At 36.8% G+C, this 25,211-nt stretch overlaps 1 protein-coding gene across 2 annotated transcripts in view; it reads left to right on the top strand.

Moving 5' to 3' along the window:
* The window catches only part of ZNF385D (zinc finger protein 385D), an 886,977-nt gene that overhangs the window by 177,765 nt on the left and 684,001 nt on the right, over positions 1 to 25,211 (top strand). The window lies entirely within an intron of this gene.

Genomic DNA, 25,211 nt, shown 5'->3' with positions numbered 1-25,211 from the left:
CTATATCTTCCATGACTTAAAATGAAAGGGGCTGTCCCTCTTCTGGATTTCCAAGGCAAGTTATCTGCAAAGGAAGTGTTGTTGGACAAGACAGTCATAAAAATCTCCAGCATACATTATAAATGGAATGAATGTTTATATTTATGAAACTATCAAAAATTTTTATTAAAAATTTTATTAAATTATGAAATTTGGTAAATAAAAATATGTTCTTTAATATTAGGAAAATTATTTTGACAAGAATGAGATCATTCTACTTACAGTTCAATTCTACTTAAATATCTAAACTGTTTTATTTATTATTTTTCTTTTCAAATTTTATTTAAATTTTAGTTAACATGCAGTGCGATATTGGTTTCAGGAGTAGAGTTCAGTGATTTATCACTTACATACAACACCTAGTGTTCATCACAAGTTGCTTCCTTAATGCCCATTTAGTCTATCCCCCACCCACATCCCTCTATCAACCCTTAGTTCTCTATAGTTAAGAGTCTCTTATGATTTGCCTCCATCTCTGTTTGTATCTTACTTTATTTTCCATCCCTTCTCCTATGTTCACATGTATGTTTCTTAAATTCCACACACGGGTGAAGTCATTTGGGATTTGCCTTTCTCTGATGTGTTGACCATAGCATAGTACGCTCTAGTTCCATCCACATCATTGCAAATAGCAAGATTTCATTCTTTTTGGTGGCTGAGTAATATTCCATTGTATATATCTACCACATCTGTATCTTTGTCTAAACTCTTTTAGAGGAAATTATCTAAACTTTAAGGACTAGAGGGGATAATTGAGTCACAGGGGATAAAGGGAGAAAAAGGCATCAGTTAGAAGGAATATATTTTACCTGAAACTTAGCACAGCATTATAGGAACAGAACTGGCAAGCAGTTCCTGAGCACTGTCCAAGACAAAGTTGCTCTTGGACCCATAGAGCTGTCCAGTTTTTATCCATGTGTGATGGATTTGTTCCTAATAATGGAAAAATTTGACTCAGTAAACTGGTTCCTCTAATTCCATGATAAACAAGTAAACTTCTCTTCATAAATAGGCTTCTCATAAAAATCTGCCTAAGAAGAGAAGAATACACAGGCCACAAAGATATAAGCATTTAACATTTGGGACTTTAATCATTCTCTTATAATTTCACTTAATCTTCCTGAGACTTCTCATCTCTGGTGTGCTGGTGAGACTGCATTTCCTAATGAGGACCCCAATCTCCTCCATTGAAAATTTATCCTCTGAAGCTTCTTGGAGTTACAGTGACCTAATGAACACTATGTGTCCAACATCAATCACTGAGGCTTTCTTACGACATTCATCCCTCTCTACTTTGTGTTATAGTTCAATAGGTTTAGTAAAATTAACTTTCCATATTAATTTTGAATACTGAATCTAGCTAGGACTGAATCACCATGATACCTACAGTGCCTACACAGTGCTTTGTTAGTGATAAGGCATAAATTAATAATTTTAAAAATTAGGAACCCACACAGATTAGCAACTCAATCACCCTTTGCTTTATAGTAACAAACTGTATCCTATGGCCCAAATATGGCCTGTGGCTTGTGTTTGTGTACTCCTAATGAGCTAAGGATGGTTTTAACATTTTTTAAAGTTTATGAATACAACAAACAAATAGAAACAAAAAAAGAGAAGAATATGAAACAGAAACTGTTTGTGGCCCACAAAGCCTACAATATTTACTATCTAGCCTTTTATAGAAAATATTTTTTTTGGTGCCTGGCTGGCTCAGTTGGTTAAGCATCCAACTGGCTCAGGTCATGATCTCCCAGTTCATGAATTCAAGTCTACATCAGTCTCTTTGCTGTCAGCACAGAGCCTGCTTCGCATCTTCTGTCTGCCCCCCGCCTTCTCTGCCCCTCCTCCACTCTTGCTCTCTCACTTTCTCTCAAAAATAAATAAACATTAAAAATTAAGAATAAAAGAAAATATTTCTCAATTCCTGTCTCTGATTACCAAGCCAAACTCTGGCAGCATTATAATTTACCAATGATATTGTTATGTGACTAGGTTCCCATAATTATGTGTATTCCTTGGGAAATGTCTTTTCCATGTGAAAGAAACTTTCTGAAAAGAATGTGAGTTATAAACTTCCACAGATTAACCTGCGTTTTATTTATCAGAAGAGAAAAGAAAGATTTTAGTTAGTCATTTACTCACTACCTCCAAATAAATGCACTCTGATCATTATGTTTAAACAGTCTTTCATTGGTTCCAAATTAACTCATTTTATGTTATTTTCACTTTAGTTAATGTAATTAATTTGTACGTGCATCTCAGTCCAGTATCTTACAGTTAAGATTACTTAGTGATTTCTTCTCAGAAAGGCTATAAATAAGAGAACAAATGAATTCTTTTAGTTTTATAGTTTTATACTGAATATATCTATACTTCTAGCTTTCCTCTAATTTTACTTTTCTAATTATAAAAAGAAAACAATCATTATGCGTTACTTAACCCTAAGATATGCTTTCATTTGCCTTTACTTTTTCTTACCTAAATCATGTTTATATTCACATTAGAAATGGCCTTTTTGACTTATTTAAAATAGTCACTTGAAAGAGAAGCATATTAAGGCTGATTTGTTTAATGATGTGGCAGTAAAGCCTGACATTTTAGAGACTTATTAGTTCCAAGAAAAGAAACTATCTTAAGTGAAACATCACTAATGTGTTTCCAAAAGGTCAACAATTTATTACCTTATAACAGGTGGATCAGAGCCACTTGATCTGGGCTAATCAATTTCTTTTTTCCTTCAGTCTTCTTGATTTAAAAATTGTTACAGGAAGACATATGCATATGGAAATGTAGCAAGTTGGGATGAAAAGGTGGAAGCATAGACGCTTTGTTGTTGTTGTTCTTTTGTGGAACAGGGATTGAGAGATGGTTAGAGCAAAGACCAAGCTGTGGTGAGCAGGTGGCATAATGCTGTATTTGGTGGTCCACTATTGTCTTCTACCCATCTTATCTTCTTCCTCTGTCTTTGGCAGTCCACTGGGAATAATTGAACAAGAGATTGTCAGGTCGTTTTTGTATTTGCAATAGAAAATAGAAGTTCTCAGGGTGTCTAGGTGGCTCAGACTGTTGAGCATCTGACTCTTGATTTCGGCTCAGGTCATGATCTTACGGTTCATGCGACTGAGCCCTGTGTGCTGACAGCGTGGAGCCTGGTTGGAATTCTCTCTCCCTCTTCTCTCTCTGCCCGTCCCCTTCTCACGTTCGTTCATTCTCTCTCTCTCTCTCAAAATAAGTAAACATTTTTAAAAAGAGAAAACTAGTTTTTGGAGGAGAAAACTACATATTGTATTGCTGCTAAGATACTTCTTCTCTTTTGCCACAACATCTTAGAGAATCACTGCTTGTGCAGCTGTGATCACTTCGTATCTAAAAGAGTATTTACAGGGCAGAGAAAATTGAAGAATTATGAATGGAACACATTGCTTAGGTATGTGTTGCCAGGGCCAGGAGTCGTTGGTTTGAATTAAAAATAATCAAACTAGATTTAGAAAGGAAACAGGAGATGAAGGAGTTTGCTGAGAGTATACTGAGTCATCTTATGCACTCTCCTACAAAAAATTAGTAATGTCCCTGATATGGTTTGGAATGGTGGTGGGGTGGGTCCAAAGCTGATGGCCAAGAAAGAATTCTTGAGACATCTTTGGTGCAAAAAGGTGATTTTATTAAAGCATGGGGGCAGAACATGTGGGCAGAAAGAGCTGCCTGGGGATTGTGAGGAATGATTGATTATATACCTAGGAGGTAGGGTGGAAAGGAAAAAGGGAGGTTCCTAAAAGGGCTTTCATAATCTAAAGAGGACTCCTAAAATACTGGAGGCCTAGCTATGGTCAAGCTAAGGTTATTTTTTCATTCTAGCAAAGTATTAACATGAAGACATTAAGGAGTTCCTGGAGAAATGTTATACTCACGATTTGCCTCAAGTATTTGTCAGGGGGATGAAGGTTATAAAGAATTTTAATTTTACTTACCATTCCCTTTTTTGCCTTTGTTCACTACATCATTATAGAGTGGAGGGTGGTGTTAGGGCTCCAGAAAACTGTGTCTATGGATTTCTGGAGGTGAGACTATTGATAAGATTGTCCTTTTCTTAAAATTTACTAAGACCTTTGTAAACTGATGGAGACTCATATCCTGCATGGCTATGATCTCTACCAGTTAACTAGTCATTTTGCACTTCTCTTTGTTCTTGGGCAGCCACAAGTGCCTGAGGAATGTCACAGGTATCCCACCTGGGGTGGGGGGTGTTAGCTTGTGCTTGGCCCTCAGCTTGTCTTTGGCTCCCTCATCGTCCCTGTAAGAGTGCGTCCAAGAAATAGGTGGCACTCAGGGACCACTGGACCACTCCTCGCCCACTTCCATTCTCTGTGCCACTCTTGAACATTACTCTCTCTTTTCTTACCCTCTCTCCTGGTCTTTCATGCTGCTGCTTCTGTTTCAAGACAGCCTTCTCCTTTGTCTATAGATTTGATTTCTTGGTGTCAAATCCAGGGAGAGTATATCCAGTGACTCCTTTTACTCTGTATCTCCTCCTAGTTCAGCTACCCAAGTGAAGCTCTAAGTCTACTCTGAATCTACATTGCAGATGCTAACATGCAAGAATCAGATTGAGTAGGGAAAGGGTTAACAGTAGGTGGGAAGCCGTGGCTCCAGCCTGGTCTGCAGCACCCCCCCACCCCCAAGCTTCAAGGCTCACCTTAATAGCCCTTGGCCCTCCTACTCCTCAAAGTGTCCACCATGCACCCTGCCCCAGCTGCAGATACTGGTGGAAGGCTATAGCTGAGGGCGGGATAAATGCATTCCAGACCTGCCCACCATGCTAGGTGCCATGAATGAGTATCACAAACTGTTCCCAGTTCCTGACAAGGTCCCAATACAAAGAGACAAAAATCCTTAGTGGCAACCCAGTCAGGACTTCTCCTACCTTGTGAGCTTTGGACTTTCATTCAATAAAGTCTATCGCTTTGCTCACCACTGTCCACCAGATTCATTCTTTGATTCCTTGAGACCAGGACCACTGTCTCTCCCACCCACCTGTAACAAGATTGTCCTTATTTGAGCCAGCTGCCCACTTGTGACAGGAATGAGCTGTAATCTCTGGGGTGAAGCTACATTATCCACTGACTGCCAGAAAGACCAGGGAATCAGATTATCTGAAAAGTAGGGAGCCTAGGGTGAGAAGAGTAGCTACTGACCTTTACAGATTCAGGACATTTAGTTGGTTTCCCAGTCCTTGGGAACATTGAGGAATATGCATTCATTCACCAAATGCTTTATTGAGCATCTGGCATGTGCTGGGCTTATAACAATGAGTAAGATATGGTTATTTCAAGGACCTTATAATCTACTGGGATTGACAACTCTGCAACCCTTTCCTTCTACTGAAATCAGTTCTTCAGCTGGGTGAGCACAGGGCACCCATGTGAGGAGTTTTGGAGGACTCAGATGAATTTCTGGTAAAGCAGTGAGACAGAAGCCACCTCTTAAAAGATGTATAGAAATTTGTCATATGGAGAAAGTTGGGGAAACCCACACAGGGAGAGAGATATTTTAGGATCTGAGTCCATTTGATTAAGATCAATTGTCAAAAAGAACAATTTATCAAAAAGCCAATTCACGAGAGGATCAATGTGGCAAACTTGCCTATTATCAAAACTTATTTTAAGGCATATCTTCCTTTCAATACTAATACATCCAATACATATCAATATGAATATATTATGTTTATGGATACATACTGAGTTTTATAGTTTTACTGAATTGATCATTTGATGAAATTGATATTTAGTAAATTGGTAATTTAGTGCTTCTGTCTTTGGGTGGTTAGGGAGGAAGACCCTCTTCTGCACTTTAGAGTCCTTCTAGCTGGATTTAGAATCAGATTGACATGAGACAGATTAACAGGAGAAAATCAAATTTAATAGCATATTTACAGGAAACCCACACAGACAAGAGATTCCAAAGACAGTGAGGCAACATGAAGCTTATATCAGCTAAGGAGAGGAGTAGGTCTGAGCATCCGAAGGGGAGGAAGGCCATTAGAGGGAAAATGATAGGAGATGTTTTGAAAAACAAAGGTTGCTCTGTTTTGCAAATAAGTTTCTGAAGTAAAGGGGAGTCTCTGTTAAAAGCTCTCTTCCCCGCACCTGGGTGGCTCAGTAGGTTAAGCTTCTGACTTCCACTCAGGTCATGATCTCATGCTCCCTGAGTCCAAGCCCAGCATCAGGCTCTGTGCTGACAGCTCTGAGCCTGGAGCCTGGAACTTGCTTCAGATTCTGTGTCTTCCTCTCTGTCCCTCCCCCACTCACTCTCTCCCTCTCCCCCCCCCCCCCCTCTCTCAAAAATAAATAAACACTTAAAGAGAAAAAGCTTTCTTCTTGGTACAGGCTCTCCTTTCCTATGTAAATTTAGGCTGTTGAAGCCTGAGAAGGAAGCTGTTCATGCATTTTCTCGATTTTGATTACTTTAATTCAAAATAATGCTCATACCAAAGTGGCCCATCTTGGCCTGCCCTTGGCCCCTACAGGGAAGAAGGAAGAGTATGAAGAAAGAAGTTCTTGTTCCTTGCGGCCAGAGCATAAAGTATGAACTGGACAGAGGAAGTTGATTGGGGAGGGAAAAAGGAGAAGTGGGGAGAAATGAATTACCTCTCAGTAGGCTCTTATGTATTGACAAGAGTTGATGTCTGAAAAAATATGTATAATAAAAATATAATGCCAGATACATTATATTGATATTATATTTACCCATATCTATTCCATTCCAATGGGTTGCAGGTTTCTTGAGATCAAGAAGAGTATTTTTTCTTAACTTAAATCATCTTGGATTTGGTATGGTATTTCAGAGTATCCACATTTTCTTCTCTTTCAGCTCTGTGAGTTTTTTGAGTGATCAGTAAAGATAGTTTAACTGACTAAGCCCTCATGCTCATCAACGTTAAGTATAATTAGACTTTACTAATTCCCCGTTCACTTGTGGATGCCTCTGTTCCTTCAGAAATACAAGCATAGGACTGTTATATAAATTTCATTATTTTTTTATGCTTTCTGAAATAGAAAAAAATTGTCCCTATTACCTTAGTGACTTAAGATACTAATCACTGTAAAAGAATGACATGTATTTAACTATTGGAGCTGCACCTTATTGATCATTAATGCACGTCTCTAAATGGGTATTAAGCACAGCAAGCGATTACCACTCAATGACTCCTTCCCTTCACTTCCACAGGATCTTTTCCCAGGGCTTAACTGACATAAATAGTTTGAAATTAGCTCTTTAGTTTTCTATAGATTTCTTTCATTCAGAATATCTTGGTACTTAGGGAAATACGATCCAGAGTATGATACTTTAAATTGAATAAAATGAATATAATTATGGATAAAGGAGTTCTCAAGGTATCTAGAAATTAAGATCAGAAATTACCTATGTCTCATTACTACGGTAAACAGTTTTCCAAAATGCATATTTTCGCTTAAATCCTCTCAATGGTAATTTTGAATACATAATAGCCTTATAATTTCCACATATACCCTGAGTTGACTTTTATGTGTGGGCTTGTACTGTTCCTTAATTAAGTAAAAGACAAAAAGGAAGAAGAAATGATCGCTCTATTAGAGATTAAATCACAAATGAAAGTCCCATAAATCATAGCAGTAGGGTCAGCAATAACTTGATGTTTTGCTCAAGTTTTCAAAAATAAATGTAAAGGAATAAAGTTATTTCAGGAATACTTCTGATGAATAATCTTGGGAAAAAATTGCTAGTTCACAGGAAAGAAACATGGTTTGCTTATAGTTCATTTTTATAGTTTTCTTCCCCAAACCAACTTTATTATAAAAATATGCTAATATAGGGGTGCCTGGGTGGCTCAGTGGGTTGAGCATCTGACTTCGGCTCAGGTCGTGATCTTGAGGATCGTGAGATCGAGCCCTGCATCGGGTTCTGTGCAGACAGCTCAGAGCCTGAAGCCTGCTTCGGATTCTGTGTCTCCCTCTCTCTCTGCCCCTCCCCCGCTCATGCTCTGTCTCTGTCTCTCTCTGTCAAAAATAAACAAACATTAAAAACCAATCTAAATAATATAAACCAGATATAGAAGAGAGGAATTTGAAAGCATTATTAATGAAATAGGCACAATGATTTTCTTAAAAATGAACGCCTTTGAAGTGTTGCTATTCTCTACAGTGAATCAATTCCTATTGTGTTTGCCAATCTCTTTAATTAACTTCCAGTAGTAAGTTTATTTTAACAGGTTAGTTCATTTGTATTTACAATGCTAAACATGAATGGGAGCATTTGTGACATGTCTATGAGAAGCTTTCTGTTTTTCAAGTTTAAGCTTTTCAAGGCGAATTGTCTTATCTGCTCTTCCTTCTGTAACTATCCCAAGATTTATATAGCACAATGTTTTGTTCACATTGTGACTTGAGTAAATATTATGTGCTGACTGAATGGATCTGAGAAGCAGGATGCTTTTATGGCCTATACTTCTCCACTATAATACCATTGTCAATGAATCCAGGTGGCCATATCAAAGAATGAGACACTTAACATTTATAGTCTCATAAAGTGGGGATCACCTTGAAATCTGCAAGTGGAACTATAAATTGGCAACAAACATTACAAAACTGGCAACAAAGATTCCCCAGTTTCTCATTATAAGGCCATCACGTGATTCTCTAGGAACCTTTTCAGCTTTAAGGACTGTGATTCAACTTTCTTCCTTGGTTTTGCCAGCTTGTAAATTTTGGAAACTGCTAGGCCATTACTCACCTGATGGCTGATAACACGTATCAGAAAGCTGTCATTCACAAGGAACCGTCTCAAGGACCTGATGCCCTTGTTGTAGCTTACCTGACCCAGACACATTTTCCTGGATGGCACCAGGATTCTGCTACCATTTCTTTGAAAATTCCTTCTGCTTGCTTCTGAGATGTAGGAGACATGGTTGAATCTGAACTCTTCCCCAGATGTGCTATCAACTCTTTCCAAAGATCTTTTATGAGATGAGCAGCAGAATCCAGGAAAAATGGTTTCAATAGAGTTTATTGGAGCTTTCTTAGAAGCCATATTTTAATGGAGTTAATCTTTACATCAACTCAGTAAAGTGTCAGTAGTTAACTATTATTGTATAGATTTAGAAAAATAAAAATAAAACTTGGAGAGAAGGTGAGTAATCAGTCTGAAGTTTGGTAGGTCCCAAGTTTGCTGGTCTCAAATCAGAAAGAAAGACTTTTGGTGTAAAAGCCACCAAAATGATGAAGTTTTGGGGTGATGGTGGGGGTGGTCTGGAGCCGGTTGCCAAGAAAGAATTCTTGAAGATGTCTTTGTTGCAAACAGGTGATTTTATTAAAGCATGGGAACAGGACCCATGGGCAGGAAAAGCTGCCCTGGGGTCATGATGGGTAACTCATTATATACCTTCAGGTTGGGAGGGGGTCAGGGATAGGATATATCTCTAAGGAATTTTGGAAGCAAGGTTTCCAGGACCTTGAGGGGCTAGCTATTATTGCCAGGGAAACTCCATTTATTGCCATTTGTTACCATTTAAATACAACCTCGGTCATGAGACCCTTCAGATGTATATGAGGAGGCCATAAGCTTGGAGTATGATTGCCAGCATAGATCTTGGAGCAGTTGAGATAAAGGAAGTAGACGTACAGTTCCGTGAGGTTGAGATGATGTTAAGGTAAGGTACTCTTTTGCCCCTAGCAAAGTGTCATCATCCAGGCAGCTGAGCTCCTAGAGGGAGGTCATTCTGTCCTTTTGAAGGACTTGTTAATGGGCTATAGGCAGTAGGGAATTTGATTTCTCATTTGCCTTAGTTACCCACATTACCATGACAAGCGCTTAAACCCCTTTCCTTTGTTCCTGGGCAGCCAGGAGTGTCTGGAGGAATATCACACATATTCCATCTGGGGGTGGGGGATGTGTGCCAGCCTGTATTTTGTCTTCTTACTCCAAGCTTCCTCATCAAAGAGAACATTTAAATAAATTTTTGAAGCCTGACTTCGTATCTCAATTTTTCTAAAGCACCCACTTTTTTGTTGTTGTTTTTCTCTGTGTAGTAACCAAGTAAATGATTTTCTTCATACTTAGATTCAAAGGAGAACTGCAAAAATAATTGTATGTTGTCAAAATTATCAAATCAAAATTATTTCTTTTGATCAGGACAGCCACTTGTACATCATCCTTTTTCATATGTGAGCAAAAACCTGTTATGACTAGAAAAGTAGAAAAGTAGCGTTTGGATATTATTTAAATTTTGAGAATTCAAGCAAGAATGAAGCACAATGTTTATTTTCAACATCTTCTCTCAGTTGCATCTACCAGATCACCATGGTTAAAGGTGAATAAAAAATGATTTGACCTCTTTTCCTTAATTTCCTAATCACACTTATCAGTGGAAATTCTCCTAGGGCCGTGTGGAGTCGTGTTCAGGATATGGATTTTGGAGGTTCCCATTCCCACAGCTTCTAATTGTATGATCTGGGTGGACCTTTCTGTGACCTCTTTGCACAGTCTTTACCATAAAATCAGAAAAATATTCGTATGTACTCTAGAGGGTTTCTTTGATGATTAAATGCATTGGAGGCAGATAAAGTCCTAAAAGAGTTTCTAGCATATAATAAGTAACCCTAATGTCAAGCATTAATTGATTTTCTTTTTATTTGAGTTTCCATAAAACTCCACATTTTATTCTTTTTCCTCTTTAAAGTATAATTCATAAATTCTGCCTATACATCACATTTATGCATATCTGTGGTTAAGTACATATTAATTCACTTTAATTCTTGACCTTACAGTTAGCCATATCTCATTTCAGTCAAGTGTCTGGCTTATAAAGATGCATTAGGGGCGCCTGGGTGGTGCAGTTGGTTAAGAGTCCGATCTTGATTTTGGCTCAAGTCATGATCCCATGGTTGTGGCATGGAGCCCCGTGTTGAGCTCTGCACTGAGCATGGAGCCTGCTTAAGATTCTCTCTCTTTCTCTCTCTCTCTCTCTCTCTCTCTCTCCCCTGCTTGTGCACTCTCTCTCTCTCTCCAAAAAATAAAAATTATTTAATTTTTAGGAAATTTACTTAAAATTTTTGGCTTCAGTTTTCCCATCTGAGCAATGAGGATATCAATGAGACATGTCTTCCAGGATGAGTACAGCTCCTCTCCGGTAGTCAGAATGTACATGTGCTAGTTCCCTTCCTCTTTCCCTTTTTCACTGTACATTGTGAACTTCTACAGTAATGCCAAATCCGAAGTCAGCAAGTCTAATTCCTTGACTATACGAACCTGCCAAGCGAAACTTTAAACTTTGAGTATTTCCATGGCCTCGCATCTTATTATTTTGCGGGGACAAACACTCCCTTTTTGGATAGCTCTTGTGTTCAGCCTTAGTGTCAATCATTGTTGTTAATGATGCTGCCTATTTAAGTATGCATTGAATAAAACATTCACATCATGTTATTTATAACTTGTGCATTCCCTTTCACACATTTCTCTGATCTGAGATGTAAAATGTAATCTACATTGGGCAGACAATTACAGCTTGTTGAAACAAAGGGATAGAAAAGGAAGGGAAAAACACTTCAGACCATAAAATGACAAAAAGAATGTGGAGATGGGATTGTGGGACGTGATTTTTTTTGTGTCGTTGGTTTTGTTCTTTTGTTTTTTCCAAATCTTCCAATTAAGAAATTCTAGCGTTTTTCGGAAATTTGAGAGGAGAAGCAAGGCATATGAAATCTAGTCAGTGAAGAGTGATACGTGTAATGATCAATAATCATGGTGTGTTGAAAAGCAGTAGATGGTATGAAACATACGTTTTTGCAGATGTTAAAGAAGATAGAGTTTTTTTAAATGTGCAGCAACAAGGAAATTTCTACTTTCTTTCCTTCAATCCATAGGTAGCATAAGGACAATGTAGTAAATTTGGAAACCACCATTTTCTATTTAAAAGAAACAGTGAAATCTAACTTGAGGAAAGGAAATTGATGATGTACATTCTCACAAATAAAGACTGAGGGAAGGTGATTTGTTGAGTGGCTTACTTTTATGTGAAGTGTGTACTTTATTGCCAGGCTTGTCTGCCATGTACATATTTTAATAATACTAACACAAGTATGTGGTCATTTGTTTAGCTTTTGTGTTAGCATGAAATACAAGATAGAAAAACAATATAAAAAGTCTAAAGCATGCCAAGCCAAAGCAGTGCTTTTGTTAAGATAAACTTTTTTTTATTCCCTTGCTTTATGATACTTTGAATTCAATAATACAACAAAACCCAACTCGTCTCTCATTTTCCATATCTCTTCTCTGAAAGCTTATTTACACAAACAAGGACTCATCAATTATCTCCTATGTACAAAAGACTCAGAACTCTCTTTCACAATATGCTTAGTACCAGATCGTTAATTATCCTAAAGCTATCTCTCCCTGAATGTCCTTTCACAAATCAAGCTTAATACACCTTTTGCTGCAAATATCAGTGGTTGCCTCAACACCGTAAATTGAAAGTACTATTGTCTTCTTCCTTCTGAACATGAAATCAGTAGAAGTCTCTTTTTTATCTTTCAACTTAATCTTACTTTTCAGTTTACTAGGTCAACTTGTCAAATTGAGATAGTAGGAGCTCTTTGTTCATTTTGGTTCTTTTTTCTTAAGGTATTTTGGTTGTCATTGCTTAAATATTCTCAGACCTTTATGATTTTATACACAGTTTCTATGTCTCTTCCCCAGCCTTTTATTCTGGATTATTAAAACATTTTACTTTGCTTGGGGCCCCTGGGGGGCTCAGTCAGTTAAGTGTCCAACTTTGGCTCAGATCATGATCTCACGGTTCGTGAGTTTGAGTCCTGGGTCAGACTCTGTGCTAACAGCATGGAACCTGGAGTCTGCTTCAGATACTGTTTTTTTTTTTTCCTCTCTCTCTCTCTCTCTGCCTCTTCCCCACTCACACTCTGTCTCTCTCTCAAAAATGAATAAAAATATTAAAATATGTTTTAATTAAACAAACATTTAACTTTATTTTACAAATTATATAGAAGTACTTCATGAATAGATACTTGTTGAGTAGCACCACGTAAATATATAGGGTGAAATATAAAAGTAGATATCTTTTTCTATGACAGAGTAGTTTGTATGAAGGCAGTCTTCCTTTCAAGCACAGCTGTGAAAGCAGCATAGAGTCACAACAGAAGACTGTTTGAAGTCAGAACACAGTAAAGGAAGGCAGGACTTCTGGAGGCAAGGTTGCTGAGAAGAAGAAACCAAAAACAAGTGAGACAGATATTTTAAGCAACTTTTGTTCATCAAGGCACGTGTCTAATCTTGAACTGTGGGGAGTCATCGGTCCCAGAGACAGAAAAGAGTGAAGGTGCCAAGGCTGAAATCCTGAGTGCTTCTGGCCACTGAGCTGGGATATACACATGGGAATTCATGGTCTGAAGGGAAATTTGCGGTAGGTCTCTTGCTTTCCTCTGAGACTCCTGAGGATTTATACCCTAGAAGTAAGGGGCAAAAGCCTGGAATCTCATCGAATTTTCTGATTGAGTTAAGAGGATCTGCCTCAATTCTAGTGGAAGGCCAGAAGAAAAGTAATCTCGGGGGGAGACATCTATCTTCTGGAGCCCCTGTAAATTATTATATGCATTTCCCACCATTCAATAAAATTTTTCAAGTATATCAAGAAAGATGACCAAAACCTAAGAGAAAGGGTAGAGCCATAGACCACAGATTATTCAGATAGACCACAGATTATTCAGATACTGGAGAGATACAACTGAAGTTAATATGTTGACAAAAATAAATATGATGTAGAATTTCGCCAGAGGACTGGGATATATAAAAACAAGTTGACCTCAAATTTTATAACTGAAATGCATCATCTTTATTTTTTTTAATTTTATTATTTTTTTACAGATTTTTTTTTTAGGATTTTAGTTTTAAGTAATCTCTACACCCAACTTGGGACTCAAACTCACAACCCCAAGATCAAGAGTCACATGCTCTACAGACTGAGCCAGCCAGGCACCTCTGAAATACATAATCTATACCTAAGAGCTCAATAAATGGATTCAACAGGCGTTTGGTCAAAGCTGAAGAGAGGTTTTGTTTTTGTTTTTCAATTGTCATACAACTCAGTAGAAACATCTGCAATGAAGCACTGGTATGAAACAAAATGGTAAACACGCAGGAAAAACAGGATGGAGGTAGAGAATTCACAGAGAGGGGTTCTAATGGTATAAGGACAGTCCTAGAAGAAGAGAGAGAGAGAGAGTCTTGAGTAGAAATTATATAGATTAAAAACATTTAATTGCTTATAATGTTTGGATCATAAATCTCATAATGTGAAATGTAAAACTAAAAAATATTTGTAGAAATTATAGAAGAACATCTCTATGTATGGGCTCAAAATAAGTGTTCTTATACATGTTACCAGAAGCAGAATCCATTGAAGGAAAAAATTGGTAAATTCCACTTCATCAAAACTTAAAATCTTTGCTCTATAAAAGACCGTGTTAAAGAATGAAAGGACATCCTATAGACTGGCAGAAAATACTTGCAAAGCACATACCAACACACAGTTCTGGCTGCATTTGATAGGTGGGCCCAAGGCAAAATGAAAATGCAAATCTCTTTTTCAAAAAGCAAGATACAAGTGTCATTAAGTGTACTAAAATAAAACTTGTCCCTATCTTTCATGGTTTCTCTCCCATTATTCATGGTAGTTTTTAAAAGACTTTTTTTAGAGCAAGTTTAAGTTCATAGCAAAATTGAGATGAAGGTACAAAGACTTCCCATATACTCTGTGCCCCCACACATACATCACCTCCACTATTTCCAGCATCCCCTACTGGAGTGGTACATTGGCTATAATCAATGAACCTACACTGACACATCATGATCACCAAAGTCCTTAGTTTACCTTATGGTTCACTCTTAGTGTTGTAGATTCTGTGGGTTTGAGCAAATGTATAATGACATGTATCCATCATTGTAGTATTATATGGAATATTCTCAGTGCCCCCAGAGTCCTTTGTGTTGAGTCTAGGCATCCCTCCACTCCCCCTCCAATTCCTGATAACCGCTGATATTTTTTCTGTCTCCCATCATTTTGTCTCTTTACAGAATGTCACATCGTTGGAATCATATAGTATATACCTTCCTCAGATTGGGTTCTTTTTCTTAGTAATATGCATTGAAGTTTCTTCCACATATTTTCATGACTTCATAGCTCATTTCTTTTTAGCACTGAATAATATTCTATTTTCTGGATGCACCATAGTTTATTTTTATCCATTTACCTGCTGGAAGATCTTGGTTGTATCCAAGTTCAGGAAATTATAAATAGAGCTGCTGTAAATATCCATGTGCAGATTTTTGTGTGAACATACGTTTTCAACTCCTTTGGGTAGACCATTACTGCTGGATCAAGTGGCAAGAGTATATTTAGTTTTGTAAGAAACTGTCAAACCATCTTCCAAAGTGTGTGTACCAGTGTGTACTCTCACCAAGAATGAATGAGAATCTTTTGCTCTATATCCTCACCAGCATTTAGTGTGGTCAGTGTTCTGGATTTGGGCTCTTCTAATAGGTGCATAGTGATGTCTCATTGCTTTAATTTTCATTTTCCTGATGACTTAGGATATGGAGATTTATTCATATGCTTATTGTCATCTGTGTATCTTCTTTGGTGAGATGTTTTTTAAGGACTTTGGACTGTTTTTTAATTAGATTGTTTGGGTTTCTTATTGGTAACTTTTAAGTGTTCTGTGTGTGTGTGTGTGTGTGTGTAAACATATGTACATACACACATATTTACATATGTACATATGCATATGTATGTGTGTGTATATATATCACTTTATATATGTTGGCATTTTTATTACCTTTATTTAAGCAAAAATTGGAGGATTGCATGTGAACAGTGAGATTACTGACCGTTATCAGAATAAGTACTCAGGCTTATATAGAAAAGGATTTTATGTTTTCATATATTTTGGATAACAGTTCTTTCTCATAATTATCCCTTGCAAATACTTTCTTCTGCTCTGTGGCTTGTCTTTTCAGTCTCCTGACATGATATTTTACAAAGCAGGAGTTTTTAAATTTAACAAAGTCCCACTTATCAATTATTTCTTTCATAGGTTGTGCCTTTGGTGTCATATCTAAAAATCATAAAGCGATTTTCACGTCTAGGAATTTGGTGAGGATGGTAGAGAGTTTGCTTTTCCAGTTTTCTGGCAAGTGGCTCTTGTAAATCTCTTATCTGTGGATATTAAGTGGGGTAAACTTTTCTCCTTCTTCTGGTTAAAAAAGAACTGTTCTGTCTCTTCAGCACCTGTCATTCTGGTTTAGCACCTGGAACACACTCTAATTGTAGAAGTTCGTCCAGGAGAAGGGCATAGTATTGAGTTGGCATTCTTATTTACCAGGGTTGGTCTGTCTTCATATATTTTGTTTTGAATGTTGATTAACATTTCTAAGATAATGAAGAGGAAACTATGGTTCCATTATGAACTACCCTCAGAACCAAGTAAGAAGAGGCTGCCTATGAGGAGGGAGCAGGAGGTGGGCACTGATGTTGGGGCTGATTAGGATGCTGCTCCAGCAGGGGTGGGGTATCAGAAACGTCACCGGAGGGAAGTCCTTTGCATGTATGTATCCTTTATATGGCTGTAGTGTACAGTGAATGAACATAACAATGTGGTGAGAATCCTCAGTGCTCCCCCTGTTCATCCCTGCCCTGCTGTCATAGTGTTTTTATTTGTTATAATCTCCTGCTCCCTTGGGAACCTACATACTGTAACCTAACTCAGGGCAGGGAAGGCAGTCTCCACTCTTCACAAGCCCACCACCCCAACCTATGACAGAGCACAACACCCACCAGATTGTACTTGGATGAGAGATCACTCAATGTGCTGTGAAACTAGGAGCCCAGAGTAGGGATGGCCATCAATATTCCCTAACCCAAGATAAATCAGGGTGCATGTGCCCAAGCCTGACCCTGACCCCCCTCAAGGGTGAGGGAAAGATACATCTCTTCCCCTGCCAACACAAAATTGCTACTCTTGGCAGAGGGTGATGGCAGCTGCAGTGTGGGGTCAGGGAGGGGAAGGCAGGGCCTGGAACACCATAAGGTGGGGAGTGGGCAGCTAAGACCTCATCCTGGGGGGGCACATGGTGGCATCTAAGCCAAAGCCCTAAGCACCCACCTCCCTGACGTATGCTTCATTTTCCTATTGGAGTTCACTTGCAAAACACAAATCCAAAGACTGGATTAAGAATCTTAAGAGAATAGCTACAGAACATTACACTCCAAAAACAGGGTCCTCTTGAGGGTGAGGCCTCCTTCACTCGCACAGGTTAAATGCCCTTGACACTGAGCCTGCCAACAAAAGACGTGTTTCCAGAATATGTAAATATATGGTGTATATGTATATATCTTTACATTTTACCCCCTAAATTTCTTTTAACTCCATTGAGAATATGATTAAAAAAACATCTGGGTTATGAAACTATTATTAAATAGATTTAAAGCAATGAAAATTTTATGAGTTTTGGTAATTATAACTGGACAATTGTCAAAAGATAGCACAGCTTGTCCTTGGTGCTGTCCCCCTACCCATCACCTGCCACAGTGGACTGACTTCATTTTTCATGTTAGAAAGAAAATATATTGATTTACGTCTCAGTTGCCTATAACTTGACATCCTTATTACATAATTCACTACTCCACCTATCCAGTCTTCCACTTAGGGCTGGCCTTGAATCTGTAGGATTTATGACCAATGGATTATATCTAGTTAAGTTGAGTTTAATATTTTTTATTAGCCTGTAAATAGAGATGACATCTTTTACATTATATAAACATGTATTCTCAAAACTCCAGCCAATAGACTTGAACAGACACTTCACTGAAGAAGATATATAGATGACAAATAAGCACATGAAAAGATGTTCAACGTCATTGGCCATTAGGAAAATATAAATTTAAACAATGGTGTGATTCCACTAAATATCTAATAGAATGACTAAAATTAAAAAAAATACAGTGCTAAGTACTGATAAAAATTTGGAGTAATCGGAACTCTCAAAAACTGCTGGTGGGAATTCAAAATGGTACAGTTTCTTTAGAAAACAGTTTGTAGTTTGCTATAAAGTTAAGCATACCCTTGCTTCAATACTGCTCCTGAGTATTTACTCTAGAGAAATGAAAACTTATGGACACACAAAAACCTATACATGAATGTTTCATGAAGCTCTGTTTATGATCAGCCAAAACTTGAGAAAACCCAAATGTTCTTCAACAGGTGAGTAAGAAAGCCAACTGGCACAGTTATACAGTGGAATACTTCCCAACAATAAAAAGGAATAAAGTATTGATACATGCAGCTGCTTAAAAGAACCTCAAAAGTACTGTCCTGAGTTAAAAAGATAGTCTAAAAAGAGTATACACCTTTCCATTCCTTTAAGATTACATTCTTGGAAAGACAAAAGTAGTTACAAAGAATGGATCACTAGTTGCTGGGAGAAACAAGTAACAAGTATATGACAAAGCAGTAACTCAAGAGAATGCTTTATATGCTGATTATAGACCACAGTGGCTACACAAATTTACATTTATTTACACAAATTTACATAGTGTTACAGTTAATTAAATTTTACACAGATGAAATTCACTTTTAGTATATGTTAACCAAAAAAAAAAAAAATCAATGGATTAAATACTAAAAATATAAATGGAAATGGAATAAATCTTTCTAGGATAATTAGCTAGCTATTTGGGGGACAATTTTGTCAGTTTAAGTCCTAGCTCTATACTGTGCACCAAAAATACGTTTCAGAGAGAATTAAATTATAACTCAAAAAAAAAAAAACTTAGGGGAAAATTATAGTTGCCTATTTTCTAAAATCTGGAGGGAATAAGAAAAAAAAACACCTACATATATAACTACAATAAATCAATACTTTAATTTTGTCAAAAGTAGCTCACACAAAATTAAAATTAATTTGAAAGTATCAGTAACTGTAGCCTAATAGTTAATACTCATTGAACAAAAGCTTTAAAAATTTTTTAAAATTATTTATTTATTTAAACACAGAGTGAGAGAGCATGAGAAAGGGAGGGGCAGAGGAAGAGGGAGAGAATCCCAAGTGGGCTCTGTGCCCTTAGCACAAGGCACATGTGGGCCTCAGCCTTATGAAGTGAACCATGAAATCATGACCTGGGCTGAAATCAAGAGTCAGACACTCAACTGACTGAGCCACCAATGTGCCCCTAAAATTGCCTTTTTATTTTTTTTTAATTAAGACTCTTAACTTATCTTGTACACATGGATAAGGTACAGCAATATATATTTCACAGAGGAAATTCTACTAATAAAAACATATAGAGATGCCCTAACTCCTAATAAAATAAAAAATAAAAATATTCATAGCTATGTGTTACCACTTCTCACTCATTTCATAAGAAAAATTTAGCAAAAAATATAATACCTAACACAGGAGTTCAATGAAACTGACATTCTCACATCTTCTTCATTGTAGTATAAAAATGAGTATAATCATTTTAAAAGCTATCTAACAATATAGATGAAAAATCTAAGTTGTTCATAGTCCTAGAAGCAATACTTACATCTTTATGACTCTAACTTAAGGACATTATCCAGAATATATACAAAACAATGTAAATATCAAAAGATTTTTATTGTGGCTTATTTATAAAAAGTGAAAATTGCAAAGAGCCCAAATACATAATGGAATATTGCATTCATTTGCAAAATTCCATGGAATACTAGTCCAAAAGCTTTGTGATAAGAGGATTTGGTAGCCAAATAGGAAAATCCTGCATACTATATTCTTCATTTCTAAAGTTACAATAAAAATCTGTACATTAAAGTTTCTTAGATGTCTGTCAAACAGGAAGTAATTCTGCTTACCTTTGTTTAACCCAGATTTTTTAAAACTAGTTTGTCCTTAGATCGGATATTTCCCATGTGATAACTGTTAATATCTTATATATGAATTTCAGGAAAAGCAGTGTTAGGATAATTGCATTAAGTTTTTCTCTCTTTCAAAACTGGTATGATTGTGTTACTTTATAATATAAAAATACATAAAAAATGACTAAATTGAAATTACTGTCTTAGATAAGTTCATTATCTATTGGAGAGAGAAAACCGTTTTTAATTAATAAAGGCTCCATTGTGAAAGGATTATGTCAGCTCTATGAATGAATTTCCAAGTGAGCAAAGTGATACAAAAATTAATTCTGCCTGGAGGGGAAATGTTGGAAGAAGGCATGAAGTAAATAAAGGACTTGCTCAAACTTGTTGAGAGATGAAATATCTTTAAGGAAGCATTGTTACTTTTCTAAGACTTAAAATTTAATTAATGTCACGTAATAATTTCTTGTTAATGTAGAGTGATATAAACAGTTACTCCTGCCTTGTCTGAGATTAAATCCTCTCCAGATGTATGGAAATATGAACTGTAGAGTCATGGTGGAAAAAACTCTGGCTTCGGTATTTAATAGACCCACGTCTAAAACCCAGTTTTATTTCTTGGCCACTGTACTTAAGCACTCAGTTATGATTTGATCATAAAAAGGATAAAGGCCAAGTTCTTCAAGGATTAGAGACAGTTCTTAAATCTTTAACATAGTGCCTGGTTCATTAGAGGTATCACTAAATAGTAGCTATCCTCCTATCATTAACAACCCTAGTAATACTTTTCAAGCTGCAAATGACCCAACACTGAATCAAGTACCTGAGCAAGAAAAATAATTTATTGACGTTTGTAAAAGGGAAGGATATTGGGCAACTTAAAGAGTGAAAATGAAAAAAAAAAAAAAGTCGAGTAAAGCAGGGCTCAAATTTGAACACTTCTGCTATAATTCTCTTTCCTTTTCTGCTTCTCATTTCTTTATGAACTTCAGTGTTAGTCACCAGTCTCTGTGTAGCCAGTTACTCTAAAACTTAGCAGCATAAAACAGTAAATATTTATTACCTCACACATTTTCTGTAGGCTTGGGATTTAAGAGCATCTTAGCTAGGTGGTTCTGGCTCAGGGTTTCTCATGAGGTTGCAGTCAAGATGTTGGCATGACATCAGTAATCTCTCGAAGGCCTGTTGGGGCTGGAGGACCCATTTACAAAGTGGTTCACACACATGGCTGGTGAATTGGGACTTGATCTTGGCCGGAGACCTCAGTTTCTTGCCATCGGTACCTCTTCAAAGGGAGTATACTTAACAATGTGTCACCTGGTTTCCCTCCAAGCAAATGGTCCAAGAGGGTGCAAAGCAGAAGCCTCCTGATGTTGGATCAGGAGTCACACACCATCATTTCTGCAGCATGAATACAGAGAAGTGAGGAACATTGGGAACAACCTTGGAATCTGGCTAGCAACGCTTCATTTTCTCAGGCTGCAATAGGATTTCTTCACTCAGGGGAGACAACAGCTATTGGATAGTCTAGAGAAAGTAACTCCCTCAGCATCTAAGCATAAAATCTTGCAGAAGGTCTCTGATTGGCCCAGATTTGGGTCATATGTCCTCCTTTGGAACAAGTCACCATGATTTGCCAGTCCTGGGTCATGCTCCTAAACTCTGAGTCCAGGGGCAGGGGACTATGCTTGGTAGACTGACTTGAATTGTAAAAGTGGAGTGGAGAAGGAGAAGAATGAGTGCAGGCTTTTGAGGGTGGCTAGGTAGAAGAAAATTACTTCTTCATCATTATCAGATTCTATATAGGAGAGAGTTCTATACGGGAAGAATCTTGCTTTATAAATGAATCTAGAAATGAGCACTTGTTTTTTGTTTTTTTTTTTTTCTGAGAGAGTGAGAGAGAGAGCACAAGTGGGGGAGAAGGGCAGAGGGGGAGACAGAGTGAGAATCCTAAGGAGGCTCCATACTCAGCGTGGAGCCCGACACAGGCCTGGATCCCCTGACCCTGAGATCATGACCTGAACTGAAATCAAGAGTCAGATGCTCAACCATCTGAGCCACCCAGGCGCCCTGCCAGTTATTATTATTTTTTTTTGAAGAGATTGGCATTTCAAGATGATTCTATGAATATCAGTAGTAAGATATTTTTCTTGTGTTTCTCATTAAGTGTAATTTTTATAAAACTTGTATTACTAATGTCTGGGTCATTTTATTCTCCACTGAAATATTTTAAACTATAGTCTTCATTTGAATTATATTCCCTTAGACTATACATCAAAAGTATTTATTCATTAATTACTTTTGCAACAACTACACATTTTAGTAGTGTCTTGATTTTTTGAAAAACCTATCAGCTTAAAGAATGAAAAACTATAGAGAGCTATATAAAACAAAAGGCTCCTATTCTATCACAACATTCCCTAGCTACAATTATTTCTAGAAGAAAATATGTTCTGGAGATACCTCTAAGTGATCACAGTAAGCAAAATAGCTCTAAAAGGTCAGTATAATACACTGTTTAAAAATATATTCAACTCATCCAATAATAATTACATAACCCAATTAACAATATAGAAAAGAATTTCTGCTTTAGACTGCTCATATTTATAAAGAAAATAGAATGCTATGCTTAACTTAATTCATATGCTAAATCAACAATTGGAATAATAATTATTGCCAATTTCATTAAAATTGGGAATATTTCTTTAGATGAATAAGGATCCCTGGGATCGGAGAGAAATAACAAGTTTGAATATGAATTTTGGCTATGTCTTAAACATTTCTTACAAATTTTAGAATTTTATAGAATATCCTTTGTAAATAGTCAGTGTAAAATAATAGGTCATGTTGTTGTTATTTAAACATAGCTGAATTCCACACAAATTACAAGAATGTAAAGCTATCTGCATAAAGAGAAAAAAACCCTGAGATCTATGTCCTATTACTTAGTATTTCTAATAGATGGATGTATTCACAAGAATGCAATTTCATGAAGGAATGCAAGAGGAGCATAAGGCAATTCATAGAGATCATTTTATATATAACAATATTAATTTGACCTCAATGCCAGGTTACTTCAGATAGTTCCTGTGAGTTTTTTCCATTGTTCCATTGTTACTTACATAACCTTGATCATTTAAAACTCATCAACAATTGCTTTATGAACTTGTGACTGCTAGACATGATGCTCAGTGACCACAGCAACATCCTTTTAACACATATATTTAGAGAAATTAGCTCTAGACACTTTAGGAAGAGCTTTTCACTGGTTTGAAATGAAACCAAGGTTACCAATATAAGAATTAAAAAATAAATTAGTAAAGAGCTATCCTCAAAAAATCTACACTTCATAAATGTAACTATCACCACAGAGGGCACAAGTCAGAATAAAATTAATACCTGCTGTGGTACCTGAGCCCGGGGAATATCCATAACATGGACAGAATGTCAGTCTGAACTTCAAATTTCCTGTCTTGTAGATTTGCTTCTCAACTTTGCTGTATTTGAATATTATTAATATATTTGCCCACGAGTAGTTGTTTTAGAAATTACTCCTCAGCAACAATATAAAATCTCAAACTGTGATGGAAACACTTGCCAAGAATACTGTTTTTATTGCTTCATTACACCCACTGGGCCATTTTTATTGTTGAATATAATGGGTAAGTGTTCATTTTCCAAACAATGCAAGCACATCGGGGCAAAAGTGCATTAGAATTAGTGAAGAATAGCAGATGGCATATGATGGTGAACGTATACATAGCTCTGTAAGTGGGGCTCACTTTCTAGGATGTCCTAAAATCATTTGGAAGGTAGCATCTGCTTAATGAACAATGGGACACTTTCACTGGGACACAAGGCAATATAGAATCATCTTCTTAGGTCACCTGTCTATCTGTTAACTTCTGCTTTTGTAGATGCCAAGCAAAACAATTTTGAATTATTTAAATCTGACTTAATGTCCTCCCCTGAATAGAAGCATGCAAGATACATTTTAAAATGGAAGGTTTCTGAGGGTGAGAAGGATAAAGACTTGTATTTCTGCAGTATCTTTCTTTAGATAATGTAAACCGGTTTGTTCACATCTACAAATTCGTCCAAATTTACCCAATATCATTACAATCCCTCCCTTCCTCTCTCCCTTTCCCTTTTGGGTTTCCCTGCTTCTGATTCAAATCTCTCCATAGTTATCACTTTTCCCTTTAAACAGAAGTTTGAATACTATGAATTGGCGTATGTCTGTGAAATTAAATGTTATTTAGAATATGTAAATATCTAAATATTCCTCATGAGAGGAAAGGGGCTTCCTTCTGATTTCAGTACTTACTCCATTCCTTCTACAAAATGAATTAAATATCTATATAGTATTTTAAAAGAATGCTTGTGTGTGGTATGTGTGTCTGTGGGGAGAGAGAGAGAGAAAAAGAGAAATGAATCACTATTTTCCAAGTTGATTTCATATTTTAAGAGTTGATTTTTATAAATTAATTATGGCCATAAATACTTTTAAATCACTCAAAGTGCCCCATTACTTAGCATGAGCATGAGAAATAAATATGTATTATCAGTTAATTGAAAAACATATGTTGTTGATTAGTGCATAGCCATTTTATTTAATAGATCTCAATTAAATAAATGACTGCACTGTACCCAGACTACAAGATGCCACCTAAACGTTGCTGCTAGAAAAAGGCGCTGAACCAAGAAAGGAAGAAGCTTCAATAAAGGATGGCCATAAACTTTGTTAAGAATGTACACGTGCCTTTTCATATGTGAGGGGGTCTTAGATTGTACAATCTCCTTGTTTGTTACAATATGGATTAAAGATAACATTAGGCACTGACTGTACAGCTGGTGCCAGAGTTCAAAACTCAGCTCTGCTACTTATTGGCTGTGCCTCAGTTTTCTCATCTATACATTTGGGTTAATTATTGGATAGATACAATGTAACCCTCATTGGCAGTGTTTTAAAAATTAAATGAATTAATATTTGTGAAGTGTTTCATCAGTATATGGCACCTAGGGGGAAAAAGTGTTTCTAAATTATTAGTCTTTTTTTAAAATTTTGTTTTTAAAATTTACATCCAAATTAGTTAGCATATAGTGCAACAATCATCTCAGGAGTAGATTCCTTAGTGCCCCTTACCCATTTAGCCCATCCCTCCTCCCACATCCCCTCCAGTAACCCTCTGTTTATTCTCCATATTTATGAGTGTCTTATGCTTTGTCCCC

Source organism: Acinonyx jubatus, chromosome C2 (assembly GCF_027475565.1).
Source record: "Acinonyx jubatus isolate Ajub_Pintada_27869175 chromosome C2, VMU_Ajub_asm_v1.0, whole genome shotgun sequence".
Lineage (NCBI taxonomy): Eukaryota > Metazoa > Chordata > Mammalia > Carnivora > Felidae > Acinonyx > Acinonyx jubatus.
The sequence above is the reverse complement of the archived record's forward strand: the minus strand, read 5'-3'. Positions and strand labels throughout refer to the sequence as shown.